General features: G+C 40.7%; 1 non-coding gene across 1 annotated transcript; it reads right to left on the bottom strand.

Annotated features, from left to right (window-relative positions):
* Positions 1-213: 213 nt before the first annotated feature.
* Positions 214-320, bottom strand: LOC145037949 (small nucleolar RNA R71). The gene has a single exon (XR_013679058.1). It is a non-coding gene; the product is annotated as a small nucleolar RNA R71 (small nucleolar RNA).
* Positions 321-6,964: the final 6,644 nt, after the last annotated feature.

The following is a 6,964-nucleotide window of genomic DNA, read 5'->3' as shown; positions in this document are numbered from 1 at the left end:
TGCTTACAAACACCTTGATGAAGTCAATGACAATGCTAATTACTTCAACATCCCAAATGTTCCACGCACGACGGTAGTACTAGGAATGCTTCCCGTTCCCTTTAAGGGAGCTGCAAAAGATTGGTTGAAGGCACTACCACCCGATGTAATTATTACTTGGGCACAAATACGTGAGCAATTCATAGAACATTTTCCCCACTCTCTAAAGTTGCTAAACTCAAGAAAGACATAGCAAACTTCGAGCAATAACTGGGTGATTCACTCTACGAGGCATGAGAGCGTTACAAGGGATTGATAAGAAATTGTCCCCAAAACAATTTGAATGAGAAACAAGAAGTATAAATCTTCTATGATGGGGTGAATGATAGTTTCATTTTATTTACTTCTTTTCATAGTTTATTTTTAGTTAAAACGATCTCATTTTAGTTGATATTCATGCATATTTTCTCTTTTTGTTATTTTTCTCATTTATCGGGTGCTTTCCAGTCTTTTGAGCTTAATTGCAGGATTTACCGAAGACTATTTGTCATTGGAGATATGGGAGGAGTGCGGGAATTTTGGAGGCTTGCAGTTTGCTTGTGGACTTGAAGTGGTGCGATTGAGCGTGGTGTCAGTATAAACAAGAAATCGAATTAGACTAAATTTTTGGGTGAGAATGATGACGAGGTGACGAGTACTTGAGCCATGGAAGATTAAAGGAGGCATCTTTGAAGGTTTTGGAAGGCATAATTAGGCTCTCAAGAGTTTGTGCATATGGGCTGAAACATTAATGAGAAGATTGGGTTGGTGTGCCAATCAAATGGGCCAAATGGCCTACTCAGTAGAATTCACGCGGTCCGCGTGTGCTCCAGAACTTGTCCACGTGTTCTATAAATGGTCCACGTGTACTCGCTAGCCGTCCGCGTGCAACATGCAGTGAAGAAATCGGGTTTTGTGCTTTTGCCTCTATTTTGAGATGGTTGGTGGTTCACTTTTGGTAGAACTTTAGATCCGATTTTTTTTTTTTGACTTTTCTCTGGAGTTTGGAGCTAGAAGAACACCAAGAACATTGTGAAGAACATCATCTTTCCACTCTTAAATCTTGCTACATGTTTGGTACTATCTATTTTTATTTTAGTTTCTTGAGTTTAGCCATGCTAGGCTAAACTTCTTTTGGCTGACTTGGATGTAATTTCTTGAATGATTTTGTTATTTTGAAGAACTCCATGAACTTGTGTTGAATATCTATGATTATATTTTTTATGAAAACTTCATTCATGTTTATATATCTCTAGTCATGAATATTGATATGTGAATGCTATTTTTGTTGGTTAAATTCTTGGCTAAGTAATGGGTCTTTAATTTAACAAGCAACAATTAGTTTAAATGTTATTTTTCATTTCATTTAGACTAAGAAAATATTTTCTCCATAGTGGTAATGAAAGTAATTTTGGATTTCGTGACTCTTAAAACCTAATGCTAATTGATTTTCACAAAATTACATGCTTCATTAGTTTTGTAACTTTGATTTAGGAAATGTGCTATGAGCTTCTCTAGTCATTTTAATATAAAAGAAGAGTTGAGGCAAGTTATGCTTATAAATTGCTATAGCCAAGTTAGATTATAAACACAAGTATTGCTCCTTGGTATTCTCATGATTATTTAACCAAATGTTCAAGTGATGAAAATCCAAAGTCAATCATCTTTCTCGTATTGATTTTACATTAAACTTTTCTTTTGTTGAATTGTGTTTTTAAATCTTAGTGTACTTCTAGTTTTCTTTTAAACAACTCAAAAGATCAAAATCCCCCAATTTTATTTTATTTTAGTTTTACAAGTGTTTATACAACAAGATTATCATAGAGTTATAAAATTGAACCAATCTCCGTGGATACGATCCCTATACCACTATACACTATTTTAGTGTGTAATATTTAGGGTATTTATTTTGTTGGCCTCGACAACCACCAGTGAACGTGATGACAAGACAATTCCTTGATTCTCAAAGGCCTTTAACAAAGAAAAATCCCATGGAAATCAAGGAATTAATTGAAGAGTTTTCTAAGCATTCGCGTGAATACCGCAATCCTCGACATAATGGAGCAAAAGGAATGAGAGTGGAACTTCTGAAGATATGACTACTGTTTTAGCTATGCTTGTGAAAACCGGCAAATTTCTGGTCAAGTCAAAGCTGATTCAAGGTCAACAAGTCAACTTAGTCAACTCAGCTAGTGTTATGTGTTAGGGATTTCTTTATGATTACTAATGTACAACTACAAATTTTAATGCAAGTAACAGCTTTAGAAAACACTATTAAGTACCCTTCGGGGGTGTAAAGCACACAAAATGAGAGGTAATTAAGTCTAAAGTGCTTACTCTACAAAGAAAAACATTAATAAGGACTCCCGGCAAAGTCTCTCTCAATCTCTCGCATTATATATCTCTCTCTCCCAAATCTCTCCAAGTATGTGAAATCTCTCCCAAATCTCTCCTAAATCTCTATAAGAATATGAAATCTCTCCCAAATCTCTACAAGAATATGAAATTTCTCCCAAATCTCCACAAGAATATGAAATCTCTCCCAAATCTCTCTATGTACCTTCCTCAGTCAAAAGTAGCCCAAAACCGGAAGAGGAAACCCCAAAAGGACCCTCTTGGTCCGAAATCCTCTTAGGCCGGAACCCCTCTCAACTTCGGATGCTTCTGATGAAATCCGGAATTATCCTGTTGCTTTGGAACCTCACAATCCGGAATACTCCTCTTGCTTCGGGCGTTCTCACTACTCCGGAAATTCTAGTAGGTCCGGACTGCTGACTTTGTTGCTGCCCACACGTCTGACTCCGGATCCGAGGGAGATGCCCCGGAAGGGAGCAGATAGTGTCATGTCTAACTCCGTAATTGTAGAGAGAGCCTCGAAAATTGATTCTTCACTCTGGAACTTGAGGATGACTCCGGAAGACCTTCGTAACTCCTAAAATGGCTCCGGAACTCACCTCTCGACTTCAGATTTTAGACCATTTCGCAACATTTCTTCATTTTAAGGCATTTTGGCTTCGGGAATACCTCCAAACTCATATTTTTCCTATCCTAGACCCCTTAAACCACTAATTTTATGCTAAAATTAATTATTTTAAACATATTTACATAAAATAATACTCAAGATTTTTAAAGGGTTTCTAAGAAGATAAGGGTGTTTGACTTTATGACATGATGCTAAATCCTCCATTTTCCCATGCAAATCCTGGTTAAAGACACATTATCCTTAGAAAATAAACTTTACCCACCAGTTTTCCATGCAAATGTCAAGTCACTCCTTATCCCTCAATCTAGAATACGTGAACTTCTTCTTCCCCCTTATTCCATTTCGTCACTTATCATTTCCATCTCCAGCAAACTTCTAAGAGTGATCTCAACTCCTTCAAGCTTCAAGTTCATCTCTTCAAAGGAAATTCCCAGATTTCTTTGGTGAGTATTCTTATCCTCTTTGAACAAGAATTCTTCACACTATTCTAAGTTTTCATGACATTTACACGAAAATGATTCTTAGAATATTTTTAAATTCAAAGAAACTTTCAAATGTTAGAACTTGAAAACTCCTCCTCAGCTCTTCAAATCACCCAGCAAGTCAACTAAGGTGAGCTTCATACCCCACCTTTTTCCTAAGTTTTTATTGATTTTTAGGGGAGAGTACAAGCCACCTCTTGTTCTATATTCTTGAATGATTGCATGTATACTTGAGTTTGATATGTGTGTTGAAATATCATTTATATACATATATATTGTAACGACGTAAATTTCCAAAACAATTTTTCGCATTTTATAAAAACATAATTCATTTGCAAATCATAAAAACATCATTGTTTGAAACTCAATTTATAACATATATCAATCCCAAGATCTCATAGCATAAAAATCCCGTGTGTATACTGATCAAGTCGACGCCTTCCCGTGATCCTCACTAGTACATCAAACACGTAACACAAAACACTGTAAGCACAAAGCTTAGTGAGTTCCCTAAAATACCACATATAACCCATATTAGCCACTCCAGGCTATAACTCTGTGGGTCCGTGCACCCAAACTCTGTGAACCCTCAGGTTCTAACTCTACAAGCATGCACAACATAAATCACATAGAAGAATGCAGTGCAACAAACAATATATATATATATATATATATATATATATATATATATATATATATATATATATATAAAACATTGTATCGCATAACTCTATTTACCTACTCAAGGTAAAGTATAGTGAGAAGACTCACCTTGCGTATCTCGGTAACTCGTAAATCTCTGAAATCACTAGTGCTCGATCTCCCGAGCTATAGTCTTCCTATTCACAATATATCTCTAATTAACACTTTCCCAACTAGGATTGATTAACTCTATTAAGTCAACACCGGTAAACTCTGGTCAATGGTCAATGGTCAACCCAACTCGCCGAGTCTGGCATGGACTTGCCGAGTCCCTACGAGGACCCGATTCCTATGAAATCCCTTCCGACTCACCGAGTCATTCACCCAACTCGGTTACCCAACCCCTGGTTCGAAAACACGGAACAACTCGCTCCAACTCGCCAAGTCTGCCAATGGACTCGGCGAGTGCATTCCATGCATAAACCCAAACGACCTTCTGAGGTCAGATCTGTTCCACTAGCTCATAGATCCAGTCTTTCCAAACTTATTTATCATGTAAAGTTTATGTCTTGGCGCTCATATCACACCTATTGAATCATAAATGGTGTTTTAACCTCACACTCAATGATCCCAAACCAAAACCTCCATAGACTCATATAAAGCTTGGACAAAGAGGCACTCTGGACCTCCATGGGTCCAAATCCAGAACCTAACTCGCTTAAAGGACCATGGGAGCACTAGATCTAGTCACAAAAGGGCTCAATAAGCCCTAAATCAACATGAACATCACCTCAACAGAAAATGGTTCGAAAATAGTACCTCAAACGTGATGTTCTGGACCTCAGATCTTCAGGAAGTTAACCCTCTTGCTTCCTCTTGGCTATAGCTTCCTTTCCCTTGCTAGACAACACCTCCAAGGTCGACAATGGCTCTTTCTCTCACTCCAAACGCTCAAGTTCACTAGGGTTTCGCTCTGGGGGGCTGGTGAGCACAAATGATGGCCATACGACCCTTTAAATAGGCCCCAAACCCGAGAAATTAGGGTTTCATTAACCAGCATGGACTCGTCGAGTCCACCAATGTGACTCGCCGAGTCCGGTTATTAATCCGGGTGAGAAATCGCGTCTCTACTCGGCGAGTCTATGCACCAACTCGCCGAGTTCTTCCACAAAAATCAAAATAAAATGAATAAATATAATACCTGAAATTCTGGATGTTACAATTCTCTCCCACTTGAATCTGACTTCTCCCTCGAAGTCTCATCCCTGAAATAGCTCCGGATGCTGCTCCCACATCTCACGCTCTGGCTCCCAGGTCAACTCGGATCAATTCCGATGTTGCCACTGAACCTGTACTAGGGGCACTTCCTTGTTCCTTAGAACCTTGATCTTCTGATCCAAAATCGCAACTGGTCTCTCCGCGTAGTTCAGGCTCGCATCCACCTGAATTTCCTCTAGCGGCACTACCGCCGACTCATCGGCTATACACTTCCTCAACTGAGACACGTGGAAGGTATTATGAATCCGCTCCAACTCCGCAGGTAGCTCCAAGCGATACGCTACCCTGCCCACCCTCGCGATCACTCTGAACGGCCCGATATACCGGGGCCCTAGCTTTCCCCTCTTCATGAATCGAATAACTCCTTTCCAAGGAGATACCTTCAGGAGAACATAGTCACCGACCTGGAACTCAAGCTCGGATCGTCGTCTATCAGCATAACTCTTCTGGCGGCTCTGAGCGGTCAACAATCTTTGCCTGACCCGTTGTATTTGCTCTGTCATCTGAAGCACAATCTCTGTGCTACCCATCACTCGTTGCCCTACCTTTCCCTAAAAAATGGGAGTCCGACACCTCCTCCCATACAACAGCTCAAAAGGCGGCATACCAATGTTCAAATGATGGCTGTTATTGTAGGAGAACTCTGCTAAGGGCAAATACGTGTCCCAACTTCCGCCAAAATCCAACACACATGCTCGGAGCATGTCCTCGAGCGTCTGAATTGTCCGCTTGCTCCGTTTTTCAGTCTGTGGGTGGTATGCGGTACTAAAATGCAGCCTCGTACCCAACTCTTCATGAAAGTTCTTCCAAAATCTGGAAGTGAAATACACATCTCGATCTGATACAATCGAGATCGGCACCCCATGCTGCGATACCACCTCTCTCACATATATCTTTGCCAACTTCTCCGCAGAAGAACTCTCACCAATGGCGAGAAAGTGAGCGCTCTTTGTCAAACGGTTTACTATCACCCAATTTGCATCGACACCCCTCGCTGTTCTCGACAATTTGGTGATAAAATCCATGGATAACTGTTCCCATTTCCACTCTGGGACTTCCAGTGGCTGCAACTTACCATGTGGTCTCTAATGTTCGGCCTTAACCTTACGACAGGTTAGGCACCTCTCAACAAACCATGCTACATCTCTCTTCATACAGGGCCACCAATACTCCTTTTTAAGATCTAGAAACATCTTAGTGGCTTCGGGATGGATCGAGAATCCCGATTTATGTGCCTCCTCCATCAAGATGGTACGCGTTCCTCCAACAAACGGTACCCAAATCCGACCCTGGAAGGTCATAAGCCCTCTGCTATCGGTCACGAACTCCGTCACCTGCCCGATAACTGACTCTTTCTTGCGGTTCTCCGGTCTCACTGCCTCAGCCTGAGCCCCTCTGATGGTGTCCAATACCGGAGTCATCACTGTCAATCTCATACAAATATCCCAAATCGGGGAGCTCTCCTCTCTACGACTCAGGGCGTCGGCCACCACATTAGCCTTGCCCGGGTGGTACAGGATCTCGCAATCATAATCCTTTACCACATCCAACCATCTCCTCT

Source organism: Lactuca saligna, chromosome 3 (genome assembly GCF_052625555.1).
Source record: "Lactuca saligna cultivar CGN05327 chromosome 3, ASM5262555v1, whole genome shotgun sequence".
Classification (NCBI taxonomy): domain Eukaryota; kingdom Viridiplantae; phylum Streptophyta; class Magnoliopsida; order Asterales; family Asteraceae; genus Lactuca; species Lactuca saligna.
This window is presented reverse-complemented; position numbering and strand designations above follow the sequence as displayed.